This window comes from Phyllostomus discolor, chromosome 6 (genome assembly GCF_004126475.2).
Source record: "Phyllostomus discolor isolate MPI-MPIP mPhyDis1 chromosome 6, mPhyDis1.pri.v3, whole genome shotgun sequence".
Lineage (NCBI taxonomy): Eukaryota > Metazoa > Chordata > Mammalia > Chiroptera > Phyllostomidae > Phyllostomus > Phyllostomus discolor.
In genome coordinates this window covers 44,892,279-44,918,315 of record NC_040908.2, presented here as the reverse complement: position 1 = coordinate 44,918,315, position 26,037 = coordinate 44,892,279, and the positions used below count along the sequence as shown (strand labels likewise).

The window sequence follows — 26,037 nt, the reverse complement described above, 5'->3', positions numbered from 1 at the left end:
TAATGATTTATATAGGCTTTCTAAGAGGAATTTGGTCAAACTGGGGGGAAGAAAAAAGATCTACAAGCAACTTTTCTCACTGACACACCACCATCAATCACCTTGTCTATTTACATGGTTTACATGTACATATAAAATATAGTTTCTTATTTTGACTTTTTTTCTTGATTTGAGTCAGTAGAACAAGTAATTTGATCTTGAAAAGGAATCATTAATCTTCAAAGCAAAAAGAGCCATGTTTTGTTAGGATGTGCTCAAAAAGCAAACCTGAGTTATCCTTTTCATATGCTATAATGCTGCTGCTAAATATGAATGTGGTATATTTCTTTTTAATTAAAAGTAGTTGCATTGTGGCGTGATTTTTAATAACTTCAGTGTCTTCAGATTCGTACATTTTAGATTCATGTTGAAACTTGCACACCACCACACGCTGACTGCAAAATTCATTAGCGCGTAATTCACGTTTTAGTGATAGTTCTTTAAACAAAGTTGGTTTGATTGTGAAGTGCTCACTGGTTGGCTTATTTATTATGAAGGTTTGTCAAGCAGAGCCGTTAAGTTAATCAGTAACTAATAAAAGATTTAAACCAATAGATATGTCAACCGATTTATTACTAAGAATGGTTTGGGGCTTCTTAATAAACACTCGTGAAAAGATGTAATGGTTACTGCAGGAGCCTGATTTCCATGCCGCTTGCAAAGTTTAAAGGAGATTCCTCCGTTCTGCTGAAAATAGAGAAGCGCATACATTATTTCCTTGAGTTTTATTATCTGACTGTATGTCCATAGAAGACACTTAACTTGATTTGCTTTGGAATCAATATGCAGTTTTGCTATTTCTGCTTTTCTACATGGCTTAGTGAGCTATCACTTAAAATAGAGGAAGTCTTTTCACCCAGCCAATGTCTCTCGTAGATACATAACTTTCAGCAAGGTTAAGTGAACTCACTCTTGGAAGGTTTTGACTTTGAAATTCTCTTATTGGGTAAATTCTTATGGAAGAAAATCGTGATGTTAAACATAATTAAGACCAAATTTGAACTAATAGGCAAAAGCTTTTATTTTTTTTCTTCACTGGACCAATTTAGAAAATAAGTAAAAACTAGAAAACATTATGCTTTAATAGTGGAAATCAGGTACAAGCTTTGAGACTATGAGAAATCTCTGGGTCTCAGTTTCCTTATCTGAAAAATGGTGCTAGGGGAGAGGCTAAAGGATTGAAATACACCATTTCTAAATTTCTAGCAATCACTGAAATTGAATGACTTTATGAGTCCAGAACAGAACACATTTGTAACTCCAAAACTAATGCCAAGTCCATACAAATGGTGTGTTTTCAATAAAGAGTGATGAATACTGATTACTCGGTACTTACAGAACAATGTTCCCACAGACAAAGTTAAGGGAAGCTTTAGACTTTTGTCTAGAAAATTTGGTCAATCTAATCTATGATGCAGCCAGACAATCGAGATTTAAGAACAGAATAAACATTCTCAACCATTTTTAGCTAAATTATCTAGGCAATTACTCAAATTTCCACTTCCTTTTGCTGGGGTCTCTAAATATTCTCTCCATATTTGTCTCTACATGGCTTTGGGGTAAAGTTTAGGGTTTCATTTCTTTTGTTTGGCCCATTTATTTTAGCTGTTTCAGTCAATAAAGGAGATACATAAAATATTTTTACCAAACAACATTTTTGTCAAGGTAAAAATAATTATAAATACAGTAACCTGGAGACCATGATATCTGGCTGTCTTTAAATATGTCACATTGAAATGGAAAACTTCTCTCTGCCAACCCAGGGACTCAAGTACAAAACTACACATTTCACTTGTGCCCGAAGTTCAGTATATCAGGAAGACAAGATTATCTTGTGTCAGTTTTGTGCTTGATGTTGAAAAAAGAATGGGGGGGGGGGGAAGAATCACACCTGGAGTAAATTTTGAGTTTGTTTGATGCAATAATTTTTATCAAAAAAACATCATACCCATTCTAAATCTGTTTGTAGCATGATCGCAAATGTTATGTGTCTTTGATGGACTTGATAGGAAGAGCTTAGAGAAGCAAGATCCTAATTTCTTCCAAATGCATCCTTCTTTGAGTTAAACAGTCAGAAAAAGAAAAAAACTGGGAATATGCTATTAATGTGTTTTTAACTGTTAAAAGTGTTTTAGCTCAAAAAGATGTTAAAGGATATAAAGGCCCCAAATGTTCAACTGTGTGTATTTTCACGATGCCTTAATAATGTGCAAGTTAAATTGTATTCAATAATCCCTTGCTGGTGTGACTGGGTTGGTTGGACAATCCTTTCATTCACCAAAAGGCTGGGGGTTCAATTCCTGGTTAGGACATGTACCTAGGTTGCCGGTTTAATCCCGAATGAAGGCACATATGGGAGGCAACCAATCAATGCTTCTCTCTCACATCAATGTCTCTCTCTTCTCTCTCTTTCTTTCTCACTCTCCCTTCCTATCTCTCTAAAATCAATTAACATATTTTTAAAATTATATTTACCTAAATGCTGAGCCAGTAGACTCAGAGCTTTTCGAGGTTTCCCAAAACATCAAAGTGTGCCCAGTGGAAGCTAGGCATATTTTTGGAAACTGTAATTAGAATTATTTGGTTGCATATAAAAGAAAAAAACAAATAACAGTGATAAACAAGAAAGAAAAGAGGAAGGAAGGGAGGAAGGAGAGAGAAAGGGAGGGAGGGAAGGAGGATGTTTCCTTCTCATGTAAAATTAGAAGTAGCAGCCTAAGACTACTAAAGTGACCCCAGGTGTCATCAGTGACCCAGGCCACTACCTTTCTGCTTTAGCACCCTACCTATTTGTAGGTATTTGTAAGCTCAAGGTCACCTCAAGGTTCAAGATGGTTGCTAGAAGTTTAGCTCTCACTTCTCAGCTGCTATTCTAACAAAGTAGAAATAACAGAGGAGTAGAGAGTTTCCTCCTGAGTCAAATCCTTTTAAGCAGCTTTCCCAGACTCCCACAGAGCACTTCCACTCCTTGGCCAGAGGTCAGTCATGTGGCCACAGTTAGCTGCAAGAGAGGCTGGGAAACACTTCTGACTTTGGGTGGCAGTGGGCCTGACTAAAATTCGAGTGCTCTTCTTAAGGGGAAGTGGAAAGTGGATATTGGGGTAGACAAGAAGCAGCTTCTGCTATAAGAATGCTTAAATGGCTAAAGCATAAAATATTTTTAAAGGACTATGCCAAGAAAACATTTTTTTCTCCTCATAAGGAGGAAGAGGTTTGTAGTTGAAGACTATTCCTAATGCCAAACTGTGGAATGAATGGTTATGGGTGAAAGTCCAGTCTTAGATACTGGACTTTCTTAGAGTCTGGTAAAAACCAACTTGCAAGCAAGAAAATAAAATGTTTGCCTCTCTTACCAATTCTTTTAGCTCATCAGAGACATTATAAGGGTAAGGAATGGTGTGTGATGGTGCTGTGACCCAGGACACTGTTGGCACCTGTGTGAGGCAGAGGAAGCAACACAGAGGAATGATGGGACTTGAGGCTCTGGTGTCACATAGGCCTGGTTTGGAACAGAGAGTCTGCATTACTCCTTCCCCTCCCTGATCCTCAGTTTCTTTACTCCAAAGCAAGGGAATAAATATGGGTTTGCTGTAACTTTAAAGTAGGAATTCCATTAAGCACATATGTTCAAAAATAGTTGCTACTAGGACTGCTATCATGATTCTTTATACCTATGATTTAGAATAAAATGGTCAAATGCTTCACAGAGGTAGAGGGTTCACCTTGTTTGCCTAGTAAGTATATCTCTCATCTTTCTGGTTTTTTCTCCTGCACCTTTTTTAATCCTTACCTGGGGGTATGTTTTTTGATTCTAGGGAGAGAGGAAGACATCAATCGGTTGCCACCCATAAACACTTCGACCAGGAATGGAACTCACAACCTTTTGATGAGTGGGATGAAGCTCCAACCAACTGACCCACCTGGCCAGGGTTCTCCTCACTCCTAATTATTTCTGTTTCTAGCCCATGTTTTTAATTCTCCCTTACCACAACTTAGAGCTCTCAACTGTATTCACTTAATAGTATTGTGTAAACCCACAGTCAGTACAGAATGTTTATGAAAGTGTAGGGTCTGAAAGAGTCCTGGTTACGAGGAGCATAATGATTAAGAGCTTGGAATCTGGCATCAAACTTGAAACCCCAGTGCCAACAGTTGGTCAAGGGTCCTTGGCTTCTAGGTCTTAGTTTTCTCATCTGTAGATTGGAAATAATAATTCCTCTTTCACAAGTAGTACTTGTGAAGACCGTAGTCAGAGTCTGGGACACGCAATTAATGAAACACAGTGATGGTTACACTGTTAGGAGAAAGCGTGGGAGGAGGAGAAGTCACATTCATTGGCGGCCTCCTCCATGCCAAGCACTATGCTTTAGACTAAAGTTTCGCATAGCTTTTACTCCTTGCACTGACCCTACCAAGCTGCCAACCTTTCTTTACCGATGAGGGAGCTACTGCTTGGAATGACAAAAGGACTGCAAAAGAGAAAGGTCAAATCATTGACAGTGACATTATTTGGTCCCAAGTCTGTGTTTCCAAAAGTTGTGCTCTTCCCACTGACTAGCCAGGAAGAATCTGGCATGCCAACTTCTAAGTCCATCTCTTGATACACCAGAGACCAAGCAAAATTTAGGACAGAGGCTACAATGATTACTTTCAGCACTAAACTGACCTCAAAAGAATGTTGTAGCCTCTGACATAAATAAGTCTTCTTTGAAATATGGGGTTTATCATCCAATATATTTTTAATGTCAAAATGGCTCAATTGCAATGGAATTTTAGAACACCTATGGCTAGTGAAGTCTTTGAGATTTTAAATTACTTGTTATTTTTATGGTGCTACAAACTAAAATTTCCTTTGTATAACTACCGTTCAGATATTATACATGGATCTGAAACAGTTAAGTACAATGAACATTATTTCTTAATGATACCTCTCATGTAAAAACCATGTGTATTTATAGATCTTCTGGTAATTCTCTACATTAATTCCTTGACCTCAGACTGACCGGAGAAGGTCAACAATTCTTGTAATGTCCCTGGGTGGTACATTTTCACCTCTAACTTAGCAGAAAAGTATATAAAAGCTCAGGCAATCAGAAAGCACCCAAATAGCTATACAGCTGAGATGACCCCAAAATGCAAGTTAATCCCTCCAAGGTCAATTGTAATTTATGTTCAATTAACTGGCTCAAGAAACCTGTTTTAGACAGAAGCCAGAAATTAGGAAACCCGCTGCTTGACTTTTTAGTTGGAAACCCTTTCTGCCAAGCCACCATCAGGGGCCCAAAATAGGAGGCTCACAACAGGCTCTCCCCCGAGCTGAGTGTACTCGAATCTCCACAATGCTGCTCAACGGATCCCATGAACTCATTCCAGGAAAATGCTGGAAACCTGGAGGATTCAGATGGAAAGTCTATTGTTCCTGTAGCTACTCGTTACGTCCAAGTGAACAGTATGATCGGCCCCAGTCTCCACTTCAACACGGAAGTTACCGAGTTAAGCCTCCTTTTAAGATACATCAAAAGGACACAGGAGACAGTGGGAAGGACTCCCACTGATAAAATCTGACAAATAATAGCATCATAACAAATAATGTAGTGATGAAGCAGAAGTCATCAAATAAAATTAAAATCCTTTAGTCCACCCTGATAAAAATAAGTCAATAAATTAAGGAGGAAAAAGGAAAAGCTCTTTCTTACAACAGAATGCCAAGTAATAAATATATAAACATGATGAAGTTAGAAGATCATCACTGGATATGAAAATGAGTGAATAAAGTTTTGATGAGGAATAGGATATTTACATAATAGGCTCAAACTCTCTCCCACTTGGGAGACAACACCTTAAGCAAGTGAACAAAGTTAACACTACCAATACTGAAACAAACAGTATTGCAGTCATGGCGTGATCACAGTATCACGTCGTGTGTGCTGACACCATGAACAGAGGGCCTCTCATCTCCTCTGTGGTGCTCCTGCCAAAGACGCATACCCTGCACGAGGCCAGTCCCTTACAAATTCACTCATAAGGAAACATCAGACAAAACTCAACTGTGGGATACTCCACGAAATATCTGGTCTGTATTCTTTAAAAATGCCAAGGTCAAGAAGGACCAAGAAAGGCTGAAGAACTTTTTATTCTAGATTTAGAGACTAAGGAGAGATGACAGGCAAAATGTAATGTAAGTGCCTGGATTATATTTTAGGTCTAAAAATACTTAGGTCTAAATTTCCTGATTTTAATAATTATTCTGTATCTATGTATGAAATGTCTTGTTCTTAGAACATAAACACTGAAGTATTTAGAAGTAAAGGGGGACAATGTCATCAGCTCAGTTTTAAATGGTTCAAAACAAATTATATGTTATATGAAAGAAAGAGATAAAATGACAAAGCAAAAGTCAAATGTATAAAATTAGTGATATCTGAGTAAAGGATTAACGAATTACAGGAGTTCCTTGTACTATTATAACCACTTCTCTATAAATTTAAAATTATATCAAAATAAAAAGGTATTTTAAAGGATCACTAAAAATTTGGAAGTACAGCCCTGGCTGGATTGAGCACCAGACTGTGGAACAAAGGGTCAGGGGTTCGATTTCCAGTAAAGGCACTTGCCTGGGTTGCAGGCCAGGTCCCCAGCATGGGGCATGCAAGAGGCAACCACACATTGATGTTTCTCTCCCTCTCTTTCTCCTCCCCTTCCCCTCTCTGTAAAAATAAAGTCTTTTTAAAAAAATGTAGAAGTATAGCAAAGCAAAGTTATTAATTAAAGATATGTTCTGAGGTATTTAAAAGTGAGAAGACCCAGTATTTGGGGTTTGATTTACAATAATCCAGAAAGAAGGAGAGAGGGAGAAGCAGATAAAAGTAACAAAAAAATTTGATAATTCTACTTCTTTAAGTTGGATGGTAGGTACATGGGGATATGTCATACCAGTCTCTCTGCTTTTCTATGTGTTTGAGAATTTTCCATAATAGAAGTTTTAAATGTTTAAGTCTCCTCTAAATTGATGCCCATCCTTCAACTCCAGCAATGACGACAATGAGAATTTAATCTCTCCCCCAACACACACATTCTAGTTTGTCCATACCCCTGATAGTCAAGGTTAAAAAAAAAGACTGGATAGTTAACACTCCAGAATATAATTTGGGCTCAAAAGCAATACTTTACAGGAATTATTTGACATTTACTGGACATTCACTTACATGCCAATACAGGAACTAAGAGCTACACGCTGGCATTCTCTTAATGCAAGTTGCTAATACAGAGAGCTGATGCAGCGCAGCCGGGGTCAGCAGCTATTAGAGTTGGACAGACTTTGAGATAGGCAGCCATAGAGAAGGAGTTTTCCTCCCCACACTTTCAGATGACACATTCCCATACATTTGCATCTAATTGGACATAAGGTTCTGGAAAGTTCCACCTAAGGTAGCATTGACATCTTTGACTGGCTATAAAAACATTAAATGTGGGGGAAGTCAGTAGAAAAATAAGCACTGCCTAATGTATGATTGAAAACAAAAGTCAACATTCAAGCTTCAAGAGACACTCCCTGAAATGTGATGAACAAAGGATGCTTCTGGGAACTCGAACCAAACCAGAAATCCTCCTGTTTACTATGATTCCCATCCCTGAAGGGGGCCAGGTGCTACTTCATTTAGAGTATGAGAAAGCAAAGTACAAGGGTCATTAGGTTAAACCATTTACTGATGACTGCAGTAATAATGATGAGACTTAAACTGGTGTAGTGTGATTTAAAAAGCACCACAGAGACATTCATTACTTAATTTCATTCTCACAAACACCTGTAAGGTAGGCTTAGCAGAGAGAATTCATCCCTATTTTACAGGTGCATAAACTGATGCTCAGTATGACTGATGTCACCAACGTTGCCCAATAACTAAATGCGAGGGCTAGGGCTCATTGGTGTAATTTCCCATCTTCTAATCTCCCATACTATTATTCCCAAGGACAATGACCAGGAGAATTCATGGGAGGCAAACATTACCTGCCATTGTTTATCTAAAGCAGACTTTGCAGCTCGGAGCAGATTATTCTAAGTCAACAGCTATGAACAGGTTCACAAGAGAATGTCAGATCTGTTTTTTGGTCGTCTGCAACATTTCCAGTAGGATCTGATATCAACATATTATTCACAGAAACATACAATTTGATGCCACGGAGATTCTCCTGTCAACATCATGTGCCTAGGAGGATTTTAGAAAATCATTTTTAATTAAAAGTGCCAAACATTAGAATCAACTTGAGATACTCTAAATACTAGAGAGAATTAACCAGATAGGATGACGGGCCTAAATTTCACAATAATGAAGGCAGTGAAATCATTGACTTAACCTTTGTGCTCACATGCAGGTTTAATTCTTACTAAACATAATGAAAACACTGCCTACACACTCCATAACCAAACTTCATAAAAATGTAGCTTTGTCATTTGAAACATACTGTATTTTAAAAGTGATTCCAATCGAGTTCCTGCAGATATGTGCACTGTGAGGTGAATGGAGTTCAGGAAAAGCCAGGGGTTGAGAAGAGTGATGAACTCACCTCCCATGGCAGGCACTGCAAAAGTGTTTGATAAATATTTGATAAATAAATGAAGTGAGCATAAGTGCAAGGTTTTCTTAGTAGACATCTCCTGGGCTGGTTTTCATATTGTAAAAACAAACAAACAAACTAACAAAAAACTGATGCATTGCTCTGGCTGGCGTAGCTCAGTGGATTGAGCATGGGCTGGGAACCAAAGTGTCCCAGGTTCGATTCCCAGCCAGGGTACATTCCTGGGTTGCGGGCCATAACCCCCAGCAACCGCACATTGATGTTTCTCTCTCTCTCTCTCTCTCTCTCTCTCTCTCTCTCTCTCCCCCCCCCCCTTACCTCCCTAAAAATAAATAAATAAAATCTTAAAAAAAAAAACTGATGCAGCTACTATTTCTGAGATTTCTGAGGCACCCAAACTCCAAATCTCCCTGGTTTCATTTGCTAGGACTGCCATAACAAAATATCCCACACTCAGGGTGGTAAACAACAGAAATGTATTTTCTCACAGTTCCAGTGCCTTGAAGTCCAAATTTGAACTATTGATAAGTTTGATTTCATCTGAGGCTTCTCTTCTTGGTTTTCAGGTGGCTGCCTTCTTCAGGTGTCCTCACACGTTCCTTCCTCCGTGTCAGTGTCTCCCTGGGCCTTCTTTTGTAAACCCTTCCCCTGAGGATGTTCACTGATTTCAGAGAGAGAGGAGGAGGTTGGGGGAAAGTGATCAGTTGCCTTCTGCATGTGCTCCCAAGTGGGGACTGAACCTGAAACATTTCGGTGTATGGGACGATGCTCCAACCAACTGAGCCAGCAGGCCAGGGACCAACTTGTGCATCCAAATTCCCTCTTCTTTTAAGGACACGAGTCAGATTGGACTAGGACTAACCTATAAGACCTCATTTGCTCCTAATTGCCTCTTTAAGGGCACTATCCCCCAACACAGTCACATTCTGAGATACTGGGTGGGGGTTTAGCCTTCAAAAGGAATGTGAAGGGCACTCAATTCAGCCTATTGCCATTCCTACTGCCTGAACCCTCAACCCATTCATGGACACCTTTGAGCCAAGGTGTAGCAAATTTCAGATGAGATATGAGTATCTTTCCTAACCCAAGCCATGTTTCACTCAATGCACATACTTTAGGATCTCCTTGTACCCTATTTCTGTCCAATACTGTATGTTTAGAGGTGCTAGTGTGTTCTCATTGTAAGGCAAAATTTTGAGAAAAATACCTTTTTACCTATTCATTCCAAAAAGAAAAGAAAATACTTTAGATATTTACATGAATCTTCTTATTGGAGCTCTTTGCCTCATTTGCCCTGTTACCAGCTAGACAAACACATATTTATCTTTTGCTTTGTTTTTATAACCAACAACAGGTGAAAATGCTACCAGGCTTAAAAGTATATAATTTAGTCAATGACTGAGGCAAAATACTCCCCTTGCATGCCTTGTACAGAGCGTGTGGATAGAGCCTGCAACTAGAAATCAAGAGTTGATGCTGGGTTAAGACATTTGCCTCACTGCTTCTTATCCCAAGACGCTGTTTAATGACTACAGTCTTTAAGTTACTCTGCTAGAGAGATGCATTCAGAGTACATGTCCACATCTCAGAGGTGCCTCGATGTGGCGTAATGTTGTAACTGTCCAGTGTGCTGTGTAATGTTGCCACTTGTCCAGTGTGTAAAGAGGAAGACAGAGTGATGTTGTACACCACAGACAGCAAAGTCTTGCACCTCTCAGGTGACTCTATTTTGGGCAACTATGTCACTGAGTTCCACTGTTTTCCTGCCCCCAGAATGAGATGTTTGATACTGTATACTTTGGGTTTCAGAAAAGTCCTTCAAGCACATATCTCAATGAGTTAATACACCCTCTCCTGGGGAAAAAAAACCCTCACAATGGTTAAGCACTGCTAAAAAAAAATCACACAGCCATGTACAAAATGCTGCTCATTGGCCTCCAATTCCACCTAAGTCCTTGGTACCGGCCAGCAAGCTTTGCATTTCTGATCAGCTCCCTTTCCCACTTTCCATTGTGATGTCAACATTTAACATTCCCCTCAAGCCCTTCCCCTTTTCTCTACTCAGCATGACCAAACCTCCAGATGTGTCCAGGAATGAAAGGGGGTCTCCCTATGAGATGTGGGACATTCAGTGCAAAACCTGGTGACCCCACTACCCCCACTCATTATCAAATGACATCACTACTCGTAACTCAAAAACAGAAAATTAAGATTATTAGGTATGAGCTGCCCCAAGTTTTCCTTCCATTATCCTCTACCTGGACATTCACCTGTGCCCACACCTTGCCTTCAGTCTTGGAAGCTAAGCCCATTGCTGGTTCACAGCTCAATTCCCCATCATCATGATGTGTCTCCTTGTTATTCAACACATCTTCTCTGCAATTTCAACTTTTCTTTCTCTTTCCCCTCATGCAGTTATGTGCATCTTCAAAAATCATGTGTCCTGCCTCCTATCGCATTCCCACTTATTGACAGCCCTACCCCTTGCCTTTCCTTTGCCATAAATTTTTATTAAGGTATAATGGCAAGCATTATAGTAGTTTCAGGTGTACAACATAATAATTTGATACTTGTATATATTGCAAAATACTTCTTTCAGTAAGTCTACTTAATGTCTGTCACTATGCATAGTCACAGAATTATATGTCTCGGATGAGGAGTTTTGAGATTTAACCTTTGAATGTGAGATACAGTATTATGAACTATAGCCACCAGGTTGCCATTCCATTTCCATGACTTATTTTATAGCTGGAAACTTGTATCTTTGGCCTCCCTTTACCCACTTCACCCATCCTTCACCCCCAACCTCTGGCAACCACCAATAATTTTTTTAGTTTCCACATGTAAGATTACATGGCATTTGTCTTTCTCTGTCTGACATTTTTCACTTAGCATAATCCCCTCAAGGTCCACCTATATTGTCACAAATGGCAAGATTTCATTCTTTTTTATGGCTAATGTATAATTGTATATGGGTCTTGTATACATACCATGACTTCTGTATCCATTCAATGGACCCATCAATGGACACTAAGGTTGTTTCCATATTTGCCTATTGTGTTGTAATGAACATAGAGGTGCACATCTCTTTTTAAGTTAAGTGTTTTTGTTATCTTCCTATGAATACCTAGAAGTGGAATTGTTGGATCATATCGTAGTTCTGTTTTTAATTTTTAGAGAAACCTCCTACTGTGTTCCATAGAGGCTACACCAATTTTTGTTCCCACCAAAAGTGTAAAAGTGTTCCCTTTTCTATACATTGTGGCCAACGCATTTTTTGCACAGTTTTTTATAATAGTCATTCTACCGGGTGTGAAGTGATACCTCCTTGTGAGCAAAAACTTCTTGAAAGAGATCCTGAATGATCTCATCTACTCCAGTGGCTCCTCAAATTTTTACCTCCAGCCCAGGCCTCTCTTCTAAAATGCAGCCCTGTGCCCTAATCCTCCTGATGAGCATGTCTATCTTGATAAGTATATTAACCTCAAAATGCCTGGAACAGAGTTATCACCTTTCTTTCCAGTGTGCCCCTTCATCTAAAGTTTTGTCCCAGCACATGAAACCACAATCTACCCAACTCTCCAAATCAGAAAGCACGCCATCTTTTTCTTCTACTATTTTACCTCTCCCCCACATCCACACTAGCTCCGTCTCCTAAATATCTTCTCTCACTCGACACTCTGACCTTCAGTCCCCACTGTTATCAGAGCAGCCTCCTCACTGGTCTCTTAGCGTTCTAGTTTGAGTTCCACCTCCTTCAAGCTACTATTCATGAGGTTGACCTCTGTAAGGTCATGGATTGAGCTATTTCTATTACACGGGGGTAGAGAAAATCTTTGAGTTAGCCCACTGAACACGAAACTGGCCACAAGGATGTCTCCTCAGAATTAATGAACAATCTCTAACTTGTTGATGAAAATGAGTGGAATGAGGTCCTCACCTGGCTTTGTGGCTGATTCAAATGACAGTATAAGTTATCCAAAGGGAGTCAGGGAGCCCGCCTGTGTCTTCGCAGAGACACCATTTGCTGGTGGCAGCCCTGCACCTGTATGGAGGCCGGACTATTTCTCTGTTCATAGTGTTAGCCCCTCTCATCTCTCACCCAAGGGATGAATGATAGCTAACAAGTTGAGCAGTTGCAGAAGTCACGGGTTATTGCACACTGTTAGCTGCTATGATTTTTAACTCATGTCTTACAATGTCCCCTTCCTGCCCCTTTGCCCTGGCCACACTGGCAAACTAAGTAAGCCACTTTCTTTTTCAACTTAGTGCTCTTGCCTGGAACATTCTTCTCCCCCTTCAACATTCTCAACTGAGTATATTCAGAAATTAACAATAACACTCTTCACTTGGAAAAGCAAAATAAGACCGCTAGAGGGTAACATCTGCCTAGAAGCTGTGCTGCTCTGGGGACTGTTTGCCTTCAAAGCCATTCCTCGCTCTGCTCTACATTTCAGGAGGGCTGTTCTTGTGCCTGCCAGGTTCCGTGCCTGCTGGCTTCTTGCTGGTTTTACCCAAAAGAAGGTAGTGGTGACATGTTAACAAGTGAAAGATAGACTCTGAAATTATGTTCTCCTTTCTCATCTCCTCCACAGCTCCAGCTCCCACTGGACGTGCCTGCCCTGGTTACACTTCTACCAGCTGGCTCTGTCCCCTGGAGTCAGGTACTCACCTGCTCCTCCCATCCCTCTGATCTACCTGGAGCAACAGCTTCTTCCTGTGAGTGCTCAGCTGTGGGCTGCCTCACTGCCGCCTGGCTGTCTGCACAGCCTCTTTTGTCCACTGTGTCACCAGCTCCCTGCATTAAATTCTTGCCCTTGCATACAGTCAGAGTGGTGTCTGTTTTCCTGGTTGAGCACAGATGTGAAACTATTTCCTGGTCTCTACTCCTCCTCACCTCAGCCCATCACAAAGGTTTTTGGGGGTGCCTTCCTCCAGGTCTTTGGCTTAACTTTTGTGTGCCCAGGGCACCTGAACACACTTCTGTGGGTTGGGGTTAGGGTTTTTCTTATGAGTTCCACCACTCCATGAGCTCCTGAGGGCAGAGCCAATGTCCTGTGAACCTCGGCGTGCCCCGCCCACTCCTGTGACCTGCTCACTGCTTAGCATACAGTAGGTGGTCAGGATTTTAAAGTATACACATAGGAATACATACACATGGAATTCTGTCAGTCTTAAAAAGGATTTGATGTAATATGCCAGAAATACATGGAGACTTAAGGCACAATCCAGACTAGAAAAACAGGGAATTTAAGTGAAAACTGGTAAATCTGTAGGTTTTTTCATGAGAGAGGGAGGCGCTGCTCCACAGCTGGGCTGTGCCCTTCTCCATGGAGCAGGGCACGTTGCTTTTCTGTCTGTGAATCACAGTCCAGTCATTGGTGGAAAAGTCACCTTTTATTTCAGTGAAACAACTTAATCAATAAAGGTATTAATTACTCTCAGCAAATGCTTTGGAACAATAAGGCACTGTCATTTTATTTCTGGCAGTCAGGCAGGGAAAATCAAAGGAAAGTGTCTCAGAGTTCTAAGAGACTCAGAGAACTTTGAGGACAGAGAAATATTCTCTTATGAGTCAGGACTTCTCTGGAAAAAATTTGAAATTCTTTGAGAGAGGGAGTTTATTATTACTTTCAATCGAATCTACAGCAATTCCCTATAATGCAAAGTGATTAACAAAACAGAAATATATGAATACCATTTGGAGATTAGGAAAATGATTCATGGAAGATAAATTACATCACATTCTAGCAATAGAATCAGGATTACTTAACAGAGTGCCTGGAAGTAAGGTCACTGACTTAGTGCCCCTCTGCCCCAACCACCAGCACCACCCCACCCCCAACGAGCCTTTCACTAGAGGACCCTTTCCAACTTGGGCATAGATAAGAAAGCACAGTAGCTCTCCATTCAGACTGTATTATTATGGACATGTTGAATTCAACGTATATAAAATCCTCAACCATTAAACCTTGACATAAGTTTACTAAAGCACCCCTCGATATGGCAATATTTTTTAGTGCAAGGAAACCAGAAAACAGCATATCTCATATTATAAAATTTGCCTAGAGTTGGCTTCCTGTGCCGGTGTGATTCATGCTGGTGACTGCCTTGGCAAGGTACGGCCCATGTGCTGCGTGAAATACTGCAGGTGCCAGTCACAACAAAGTCACCATTGTCTTTCCATAATGAAGTCAGTTTAAACAGCTAAGTGTCCCAAAGTGAATCCAAGTGTGCCTGGTGTCCAGAAGGTCAATTATCACACGGTGTTAGACAATTGAGATTGCCATGTTGCTAACGAGGGGACTTTGGTTTTTGTTTTTAATAAAAGTCTATTGGAAAGAAAACCCAGTACAACAAATATTGAATAGACATTGTGACACTATGACACTTCTATTTTGCCACAGTTTTCACAGATTCCACAAAACAGCAGTGACACTAATCATACAAAACATTTTATATACAATTTCCAGAAAACTCCAGACTTTTGCTTTGGAGGAATTTCACTTGACATAAGTCACTATGTCTTAAATCATTTTTGCCGTGCTGAGATTCCAGCCCTGTAATGACTGTTACTCTGATTCACACTTTTTTTGGTGAGACGGGTGGATATTGGACTAGCATATACTCCAATTTTTGCAAACCATTTCCAGAAAATCTATTTGACTTTGAAAAAAGTTTTACGGTCCTTTACGGGGTTTTACATTTGTATCTTGCTGTTATTCTTCAAAAGATGTTTCTTTTGAACATGAAAATTCTAAGTTTTTTAATTCCTCATGTGATGATGAAACAGGTTTTTTTCTAAAAACAAAAACTGAGTTGATACCATCTTGATGGAAAATATATTAAAATAGTAAATTGTTACATATATAAATAATATGTCTATTAAACTACAGTGTCAAAATATTTTGCTGAAATTTACAAAATAGTTCACCACTTTCTTTAAAAGTCTTTTTCCTTTAATGAATATTGTTTCAGTTAGAGCAAACCTAATTATTTTGAAATGGCAAACATGAGTTGAAATATAGAAATGTTTGTTTGAATCTTAGTAGATTTACAAGAATTTTTAAAGTATCCTCTTCATTTTCATCTAAGGACGGACAAGTGCATTTCTCTGTTGCAAAACTGGAGAAGCTCAAGCCCTTAGCCTTCCTTCCTGGGCATTAGTTCTTAGTGTCCAGGCACCAAAATTTCAGTTAAAATCTAAAATTATTTAAGTTTTTAAGTTCAATGTAGAATTTTAAAAGGACACTACGTATATATGTTCCTACCTGATATTATTAGAGGAATCAGGCTGAATGATTTTTTCAAAATTAACTTTTTAAAACTTCACTTGATAGTTACAGATGTTTCTATCTTTGGAAGCCATTCCATGCTCATTTTCTTTTCAGCATTAATTACACATAATGACCTCCACCTAGCAGAAGAAAACTAGATTTGTCTACATTTCTTTCCCCATGCTTTTGAAAATGAAAAAGTCTTGTTAACAATAAGGGTTGATTTTTTTAATTGTTAAGATCGTGGTACCTTTGGAGACTTCTCTCTGGCTATTTTAACTGGAGAGTTCTATCGTGAATAAAATTGTTACATGAATCCCTCGAATAATAGCTTAATTACTTATAAACTCTGGAAACAATTAGTTTATCATCCTTTGAAGTGAGTGAGGCAACTTGCCAGGCTGAGAGTAAAATGCTTGTCACTTTTTCATGTAATGAGCTTAGTTTCTTTTTGTTATTTTAGATTATTTGAAAAAGGAAACTCAGTGGAATACACTTTAATGTTCAGAAGATTAAAAGTTGAATCATTCACTTCATAAATGGCCTCTGCAATAACACTTAATAAAGTACCGAAAGAAATATTGAAGGCTCTGAAGATTATAATTTATGTGCTTATGGAAATCATTGAAACAGATATTCCGTTTCAAAGATAAAGTTGTGCTTGAATGACACCAATATTGTAAAAGATTGACGAGGAGTGTTCTGGTTCTCAGCCTCATATCATCCCTTACACAAGCCAGCAAATTGCAGGACCGGCCTCTTCTCTACCATCTGGCAGCTGGCTCTCTGCTTTCTGTCCTCGCTTCCCCCGCCCCTTCCACTTCTGGCTGCCTCCAGGTCCCTATCTCCCCTCCACACGACACACCTTTCTGGCTCACCCAGCTGGACCGCCCCTCGCGTTTCCTTTGCGCCTCTTTTTTTTTTTTTTTTATTGCGGTTCACTGTCAGGTGTTTTCTTTTCTTCTTTCTGGCTAAACAAAGATCAAAAGAAGTTCTGAATGTAAGTGCCTATTGTGAGACTGAAACATTATATGTCTGAATATACCCCAAAATGAGGAAGAGAGTGTCGGGAGGGGAGTTGACTTCACCTTGCCAAGCTCCGGGTCTGCCTGAGTCTCGCAGAGCGCAGGTGGAAGGAGAGAAGCTCTCGGTGGCCGCCTCGTTAAGGGCCAGCCGGGTGACTATTATTACATCCATTGCGTCAGATGGTGCCAACACCTGAGGTCGCCCGCTCCTTTCTGACCTTGGCGGTCAACAGCAAGGTCATCTGTAATTCCATCACCTGACTATAGGATTGTTTGTGGGGCTCGGGGGAAAGACATTGAGGGTCAAGAAAGGCAGGCAGGTCCCAAGAGCCAGGAATTTCCCCTTGGGATCTGTTCGGAGGGTGAGGGCCCACACCAGTTCTGGGACAGAAACTTTTTGCACCACTTAGCAAATTTCAAAATGATATTAACATACTTCCTATACTGCTCCCCTACTGGAAGTCATAATTACAGCTCACCATCCCCTTTGTCGGCAGGAATCTCTTTAAGCAGTCCCAGCAAGTCAGCCTACTTTGGGGACGCATTTTGCATTTTTCATCGCCCCCACTCCTTCCCCAGACCTATACGTCAAGGCACAGGGAGCTGAGACATGACACATTAATGTTTTTATCCGGGGACCCTCTCTGCTCCCACAGAAAGGGAGGGAGACCAGGAGGAGAGGGCGGCCGAGAGGGAGAGCAAAGGAATCACTCCGCAGCTCCTGTGGAAATTCATATTCCGTCTATGTTCCTCTCTCTCCCGAAATAAATCCTGCAGGCCTACCCACACGAACCCCGCAGCACTTATTTATTTGCATGTCATGCTTATAATATGGTAGAAAGCAAGACGGATCTTCGAGGAGGGGAGGAGATGAGGCTCACCTTTCAGAGTCGCCGTCTTAAATAAAAAAGAATCGTCCGGCCGGGCGCCTAAAAATCTATCTTGAGTTTGTGGTCATTATCTCTATTATATAGCCCTGGCAATAAATAAATCGGGTAGTTACTACCCAACAATAAAACTGTAGTACATGGGACACCATACTATTACTTTCTTAATAATCTGCCGTTCCTTTCACTTTAAATCTCCCCAGTCTTGTCTTCCCACTCGTCTACCAGGATCTATCTTCACCCCTTGAGGTACCAGAACGCTTGGTTCATTTTTCTATTTGGTGAACACAGTAAGTTTTCCTGTCTAGACTTTCTGTTTTTGCCTCCTATTCCTATGCTGCCTAATCTGCTTCAAGACAAAAGGTTGGCCGGGATCAAATGTCTTCTCCCCACCCCCTACCCCATCTCCTCTATTTTAACTGCCTAGTGCGGCCACGTGAATAAAGATCGCCCCCCTGGGGCAGACACCCACCGGGTCTCTAGGAGAAAGGGGGCGACGCAGACGCCAGTGGCAGGGCCGGCCGGGAGGAGACGGTCTGTGCTTCCGTGGCCAGCACGCCCTTGGGTCCAAGGGTCAGGTTGGAGAGACTACCTGGGCTAGATCTACCTCTCCAGGCCCTCGCCTTTAATCTTGATGGGGTGCCTGATCCAGTACGGACTTCGGGGGTGGGGTCCCACGCACGTGCCTCTGCCTTCTCTCTCTCGCTCTCCACTCGGGCACCGCACGCTACACCCGTGCAAGCAGCCCGGACCCGCCTGAGAAGTCAGTCCTCGCTCAACTGCTGACTCCTCCGCTTCTCTGGGCATTAAAAGCCCCCGGAGGAGGCTAGCCCCCGGGAAGCAGGCGCCGAGGTGGGCGGGGGTGGCGGAGCTCCTTTCAGGTTCGCACACGCGCCGGCCGGCGGGAAAGCCTGCACGCCCGCCCGCCGGCCTCTGCTCTCACACCTGGAGCTCACCCCGCCCCGCGGCAGTTAGGTACCGGCTCTCACCCCGGCCACGTCCCCGGCCCCGACCCGGTCCCGGCCCCCCGGCCCCTCGAGAGGCGCAATCTGTTTAGGGCACGAGCCTCCCAGGGTCCCAGGGGCCCTCAGCCCCGCTGCCGGGAAGAGCCCAGCCTGCATCCCGCCGACGCCTCGCATACCCACCGCCACACTAGCTTGCTCGCCATCGCGAAAAGTGACGCGTGTGGGCAAAGCGGTCAGCGAATGACCGTCTTATCCGCGGAGTGGCAGAAATCCGGGGAGGAAGTGTGGGGAGGGCTGGGGGAAGAAGGGGGCAAAGAAGCGTTGGTAATCCGGGAAGAAAACAAACAGACCTGCGTCGCCTCCCCTTTTGTCTCTACACTGCCTGTCTCCAGAAATCAACTTCAGCACAAGCCCCACCAGGCTCGTTTTTGCTTGTTTGTAGGACTTAGGTAACAAACAGAACTCCGGACCAAATCTCCGAGTGGGTGTGAGAGAGAACGAAGCCGGCCAGGCTACTGATGGCTAAGGGGGACGATGAACTTCTCACCTTTCTTGAACTCACTAACACACGTCCTTTAAAAAAAAATCCACGCCTCGTGTGTGTGTGTGTGTGTGTGTGTGTGTCGCTGTTAATTGCGTTTTGCTGGGATGCTCTTTTACGACTCGAAAACAAGCGGCTGGGAAAATATTCACGTTTGGAGCTGAAAACATTTTTTATTTATATCTTTGACATTTAAAAGAGGAGAATTAATTTGTCCTGTCTACATTGCCATTGAGAGAAAGTTTCAGAAATCTACCCAGGGGGAAGAGAATGGGGGGAGGGGGAAGGAAAAAGAAAGAGAAGAAAAGAAAGGAAAAAGAAAAAGCTAGGCTTGGTTTTTCTTATTTCAGATCTGTAATCAATCATTGAAATAGGAGGCAGCAAAATTGTAAAGATTCGATAGATTAAAATGCAAATGAAAGGTAGAAAAAGAAACATTAACATGGCGATCAAAGATTTAATAACCGTAAATCAAGGATTTTTTTTTCTGTTGCAGCTGCAGTTTGTGTGTGTGTTTATGTTTTAATCATGTTCCTTCCATAAATAAATAATTTCTGAAACGAGACTAATTTTTCATTATTTTAACCGTGGGCTGTAACACTAAATATTAAAAATAGAAAATGTACAGGATGCCAGATCCCCATCCAAACAAGAGAAAGACATGTTGCTTGGTTAAAATCAAGGGGTTTTATTTGTGTTTTGAAAATCAGAGTATCATACTTAAAAAATTCTATCTCAACTACAAAGCCCAAAGTTTTATTTTCCCTTTAATATTTCATGTTAACAAGGTACCATTTATATTAAATATATGTGTGGCTGTATACAAATCAGTTTGAGCATTTTCAAAGAATGAAAGTGCCAGAATATTTAAATAATACAAAACATACATTATTTTGACGTGATTTGACAGAATTCCTAGGAAAATAATACCCATTAGAAGAGTCTCCGTTTAGAGAAAAATTAAATGATGGCTCAACACAGTTAGAAGTTTTCTTAGCTTTATCATTAAAGTTCTTTTTCAAAATGAGAATGTTTTAGTCCTTTGTCTTGTTACCATTCGATGTAAGGTTTTATGTCAAGGTGTCAAATATCAGAATACACTTTAATTTATTAGCTACTCATTTTCTCATATGGTGAAGGCTTTTCATTTAGATCTTTTCATTTAAAATATTTATATCATTAATTTAGAAATTATTTCTAGAACTTTTAAAATAAACATGTGGACTTAGTCAGTTTCTTTTATTTTCTTCTTTTCCTTTTTGGTAGTTTTAGTAACATGGAAGAATTTATCTTCAGAAGATTGGAAACTTCCTTATGGTAATATAGTTTTGAAATGTTCAAAGTAAGCTTTTTGCTTAATTTTGTTTTTGAAGGATTCACCCTACTTTTTTGAAATGACTCATTAGAATTGTCTCTATTACTCCTCTTCCCACAAATTAAAATGATGACCACACCTGGGATGCTTGTTTCCTTTCTAAAACCTGTAAGTTAAATGTGAGCTGGGTTGGTGTCTGCTCCCCCCATTCCAGCCACACAGTCACGTTTTCGCTCTGACAGCCCAATAATGCATTCAGTTTAAAATTACACTGGGACCTTTCCTCCTTTGTATTTTTTCATTGACTTCAGTGCAACAAGATGACTTGATTTTCATGGGATTGCATGGACTCCATTCAGTGTTACTGGGACATTTCTGCTCAACTAAATACTTGCCTTTCATAGACAAATGAACTTCTTTTTATTTGCTGGAGTTTGTAGACAGTTTTAGATACAGTGTGCAACTGATTTCGTTATTGTTGTTGTGAGAATCGAACAGGCACAGAAGTCATTTATCTACACCTAAGAGATACGACTAGGTAAAAGGGAGAAGCAAGGGCAGAATCATGGGGAGTTATTTCAGTTTATAGCTCTTATTAATTAAACCGGATGTGATTTTATTCTGATCTTTTAGTACCGACCTTGATAAATGCTCCCAGATACCTTTACCCCCTCACCCCAGTTTTTTCATCCAAGAGATAACTTGGATCTCTTGTCTTAGAAGTTGCTTTCTCTACATGATGCCACTGAACAGTTGTAGAGTAAAATCGTGTGCATCTTCAGACGATTGCACCCCTCCCAGAAAAAAGAAAGAAAGAGAAAAGGAAAAACACTTCTCCCATTCCGGTTTAGCATCTTGTTTCGTTGAAATGCAAGACAGGTACTTGATTTAGCATTTAAGCAAAAGGTTACACAAACCGCGTTTTAAAAAGTGTTGGGATGTCCGACAGGGTCAGCCCCAGATCAGATCATTTTTTGAATGCAGACCTAAAGATAATGAGTACTTGTTGTATTAAAGGGAACAAACAGTACTTTGGCTTCCTCTGACCCCAGAATGCACGGCTCGGTTTCATTGATCATCCTCCTTTATGAGATAATGCAATTACAAACATCAATAAGGGGCTGCAAGGGGAATCATTATGCGGTGACAGTGATAAATGACGGTGCAGAAATAGCATGCTTTTTCCCCCCTAACAATCCAGGAGCCCAGGGGCTCCGGGGGCTGAACACAGTCGCCAAGGAAACAGATGACATCCCAAACGGCACCAAAGGAAAAAAAATGAACAGTCTTTCTTTGCCTCTCACTCTTTTCCGTCTTCCAAAGAGTTAGTTTTGGCTCTAGCAGCAGCTGCCACACAGGCACTTCGTTATTTCAGACATTAAAGACTGCAGCGGGCGGTGGGAGTCTCCTCGTCTTCCACCGCCCCCCCCGCCCCGACCCCCTAGATAACGCACAAAGCTCGCTGTTCACAGTCTGGGACTCCCTGAAAATCCACGTCTTGAAAATCAGACTGGGGTGGCGTGGGGGTTGCAGGAAGGTGGACTGACACTGCCATTGCGTTGTATTTCTCCCCGCTTTCACGATTGTCTGGTGGAAACTGAGTCTCCAGAACAGGCTGGCGCCTCGTGGGTCGGCCAGCAAGGGCGCGGGCGCTCGGCCCGCCTCCATCTCCCCGCGGTGCCAGACGTTGCCTGATGCCAAGGCAGAGGTGGAGGTGGGGGTGGGGGTGAGGAACAGGCGGCTTAGAGGGGTGTTTGCAGCTTTGCTGGGTTTCTTTTAGATAAAATTATCAATGAACGTGGGGATCTCCCTTAGATCCAAGAATCCGGCTGTTTAAAGACCCAGGGTTCCCTCAGCAAGTGGCTTCAAAAGGGCCTCGCTGAGCAATCCCACCCACCCGTGTCCAGGATGGTGGGTGAAGTAGGCAGGCGCTAAAGGCGAAGGGTTACTGGGACTGCAGTGCGGGATCTGCGGCTGCAGCGAAGGTGGGAGAGAGAGCCTGAGGCCACTCAGAGAAGGGGAGCTCTCCACTTTTGGGGAAGGGAGGAGGGAGAGAGCGCGGAGGTGAGGGGGCGGTGGGCAAGGGGGCGGCGGGGGCAGAAGAAAAGAAGAAAGGAGGGGAGGAGGAAAGCGAGCGGGCGCAACCTCGCGCTTCCACAAGGTCGCCAACCCGAGGAAAGCAGACACAGGGTTCCTGAACCCTGCGGGCACGCCCAGCTGTGGGGCGAGGGACCCCTGCGCAGCATTCCACGCAGCTCCAGGCCCCCACCCGGAGGAGCCGGCCGCGCGGGTGCCTGAGCAGGTGATTTTATTCACTGCTTCCCTAATCGGCGAAGTCCCAAGACTCGTTTTCCGCCTGCAGATTAAAATCATTACTCGGGTAATGAACTTAATGCTTTAGGGTAGAGGTGAGTGTATCTGCGAGTGGGCAGGGGTAAGAATTACCGACCGGATCGATGGGAGACTGGCTTAAAACTAAATCTCTTTTCTCCAGAGCTTCATCGCCAGTGTTTCCCGGCTGTGGGCTGAGCTTGCTGGGCGGGAGGAGGCAGTGCGCGAAGGGCGACCCCCGAGCGCGGCCCGCCAGAACCGAGACCCCAACATGGCCCCCTCATCTCTCCACTAAGACCCCGGGGTACCCGTTTTTAAGGAAAAGACGCTTAAAAGCTCAAATGTTGGAAAACCGATCACTCAATGTGTTTTGTTTTTCCTTCCAGCTCCGCCTTCGCGAGAGAACATTACTGACGCGTTGGCCGGCAGATTGAGCCAAAAAGGGAGTCCATCCCACCCCCCCATCAGCCGCCTCAGTCAAGGGGCGATCCCCTACTCTCCCTCACCGCTCTTTCCAGGATTCTGGAATGACCAGCCTCAAGCGGACTCTACACTTGGCCATCCTGAGTGTTGCGGGCCGCCTAACAGCCAATTGGGTGCAGGGTACATGGGAGAGGGGAATGAGACCAGGGGAAATATCCGGCCGAGCAAGTCACCCCACTACCCAATTCCACGCCACTCCATCTGTCGTCCAGGAGCCTACGCAGGAGCTTTGCGCCAAATCCTCTTGGGCCGAGGGCCTGCTGGGATCCGAAAGGCAGGGGAAAGTTTGCAGAGATTTTAAAGTGATTCCTAGGAGCGCCTGCTTAAGGCATCGAGGTGCTACCCACGGCTCCCCTACTGTGCCTCCCAGACAGTCGTGGCCCACCTGGCGGACCCTGCCCAGGTCCCAGAGCCTTTGGACCCCAAGCTCTCGGGGTCTCGTCCCCAGAGCCACCGGGAGCCTCCGGAACAGAGTTCATCAAGAAGCCTCTAGTCCCCTGCAAAGCACCCCTGAGCGGTTCCGAGGGAAAGGGAACCATAGTACCCCAGGAGGTGCCTCTCCACAATCTTCTGCGCAGATCTGTGGTCTCTTGTCTCCAGAAGCAGTCAGCAGAACCTTTAGACTTGACTTTCTTGTTGTGGTGGAGAGGAAGTAGGAGGCTATTGGAGGTGCTGGACCAGCACCCCCAAGACCATTTGGCCTCTGAGCGGAGACCTGTGCACCCAGGTATCCGGGTGAAGGCCGGGACGCCGTGCGCCTTAGGAGAAAAGGGCAGCCGCGTCCTAGCCAGCACTCTTGGCAGCTGTCGCCGAGGCCCGCGGGATTTTGTGGGGGCGCGGAGCTCGGCCTAGCCTAAGGCCACCGGCTACTGCCCTCCCGCTTCCCAACAGCAGACTTGAAAGGGGGGCGCTGCATGCAGCAACCGACGCCGGGCGCAAATTCTGTGCGCCTCGTGGGAGACGCGGAGGGGAGGGGGCGGACGGGGTTGTGTTTTTCCTTTTCCGAACCTCTCGACTTCCCTGCGAAGTTTCCTGGATAGGCACCTCCACGCCGTGGTCCCAGCCTTGCACCGCCCCCGCGAGCCCAGCCAGCCTGAGCCTCCGACCGGACCTGGCCGCCCACTCGAATCCTCCCCCTCCCCTGCCCCCGTGGAGACCCGGTGCCTGGAGCTCCGCGGCGCCCTGCCCACCCCCTTTCCGGGCTCCGCGGGGTTGCCTCTCCCCGGGGCGAAACTCGCCGACCGGGCGCACTGCAAGGAGACACCCGCTGCCTCCCGAGAACTCCTAATACCATCCATACAGCTTTAATGCGTTTATAATTCGATAAGTGATTTCAATTTGAAATTGTTAGTAACTAATTTTATGGGTAATTTTTCCACATCAAATATTTAAGCATCAGATTAAGGGAGCCAGTTCCGACACAGGATAATAAGGGGGTTTTCCCCCCACCCTCCGCGCCTCCGCCTCCCTCCGTCTCCTACCGAGTCGTTTTTCCAAATCCCCAAAAGGTGGCAGTCGAAGCCGACGTTCTTCTTTTCCTGCGGCTCTGCAAGGGGAGGAGGAGTGAGGGGGAAGAGCAGGGGCTAGAAGGAGAGAAAGGAGGAAAAGAGGGAGCGAGCGAGAGGAGAGGGAGAAACTAGACGTTGCAGGGACTCCTCAGACTAATACTTTCACACGTTTCTAATACAAGCCAGAAGCAGTGGTGAATTTCCTGGAAATGTCCTGGCAGAAAAGAAAGTAAAAAAACGTGCCTGTGGGCTCAGAAGATGTGAGAAACTCGGCACTTTGAAAGTAAACTCTCAATTCAGAGCAGAAGAGGGAGAGGGGAGACCAGAAGACAGACTGGCTTTTTAATATTTCCTTGTATTTTAACATTATATACAAATACTAAACAACAAGGCAACTTGTTTCTTCCAGAATTGGCCTCTGCAGATTACAGAATGGGAGGAGAAGGGGAGATGTGGGGAAAGGCGATGGGTGGGGGAGGGCTGCCGTGGACCAGGCGGGGGCCGGGGCAGGCAGCGGATGAATTGCAGACCAGTTGCCAAAACTTTTTTTTTTCCTGCTGCTGCCGCTGCTGCTGCCGCTGCTGCCGCTTCTGCTGCCGTTGCTTTGAATGTGGGTAACTAGGAAACAGCAAGCCGTCTGAGAAGACGGAATTTCCAACGTGTAAAATGTTCTTAACGGAACCATTGAGCGAGTGCAATAAGGCGTGAGGGGGAACTAATCTTCCCATTTAAATGTTTGTGGCAATTTTATCTAAATGAATTTTAATGCTAAACGAGGGTAATTCCCCATTTGTAGCGCGTTTACTTCTCTTTCCTGTGCTTCTAAAGCAGTAGAACATCATGCAATGAACAATAACAATAAAAATACTGTCAAGGCATATTATTCATTTTGAATGTGTTATAATTACAGCTGATTAAATATGATAGGGTAAGATATTTTTAATTTTTTTTGGAAAAATATTTAAATCATACCGAAAGGTAATCTCCTTTCGCCAGTGCTCCCCTCCCCAAATAAAATTAAGAATCAGGTACGATTGCGTGTCCTTGTTTAGGAGAGGGCGTTTTGTTTTTGCCTTTCAAGAAACATCG

General features: G+C 43.1%; 2 long non-coding RNA genes across 4 annotated transcripts; one reads left to right on the top strand and one right to left on the bottom strand.

Moving 5' to 3' along the window:
• Window positions 1-13,970: 13,970 nt before the first annotated feature.
• Window positions 13,971-18,803, bottom strand: LOC118501117. 2 transcript variants are annotated; one of them, XR_004903708.1, is made up of 2 exons: window positions 16,759-18,795; window positions 13,971-14,030 (listed from the first exon to the last, which is right to left on the bottom strand). It is a non-coding gene; the product is annotated as an uncharacterized LOC118501117 (long non-coding RNA). The 2 variants fall into 2 exon arrangements; XR_004903707.1 differs by lacking the exon at window positions 13,971-14,030 and adding an exon at window positions 14,220-16,033 and having other exon boundaries at window positions 16,759-18,803.
• A 317-nt stretch (window positions 18,804-19,120) lies between these two features.
• Window positions 19,121-25,831, top strand: LOC118501116. Of its 2 annotated transcripts, XR_004903706.1 has the most exons (3): window positions 19,121-22,537; window positions 22,788-23,034; window positions 23,344-25,831. It is a non-coding gene; the product is annotated as an uncharacterized LOC118501116 (long non-coding RNA). The 2 variants fall into 2 exon arrangements; XR_004903705.1 differs by having other exon boundaries at window positions 19,121-23,034.
• The last annotated feature ends 206 nt before the right edge of the window (window positions 25,832-26,037 follow it).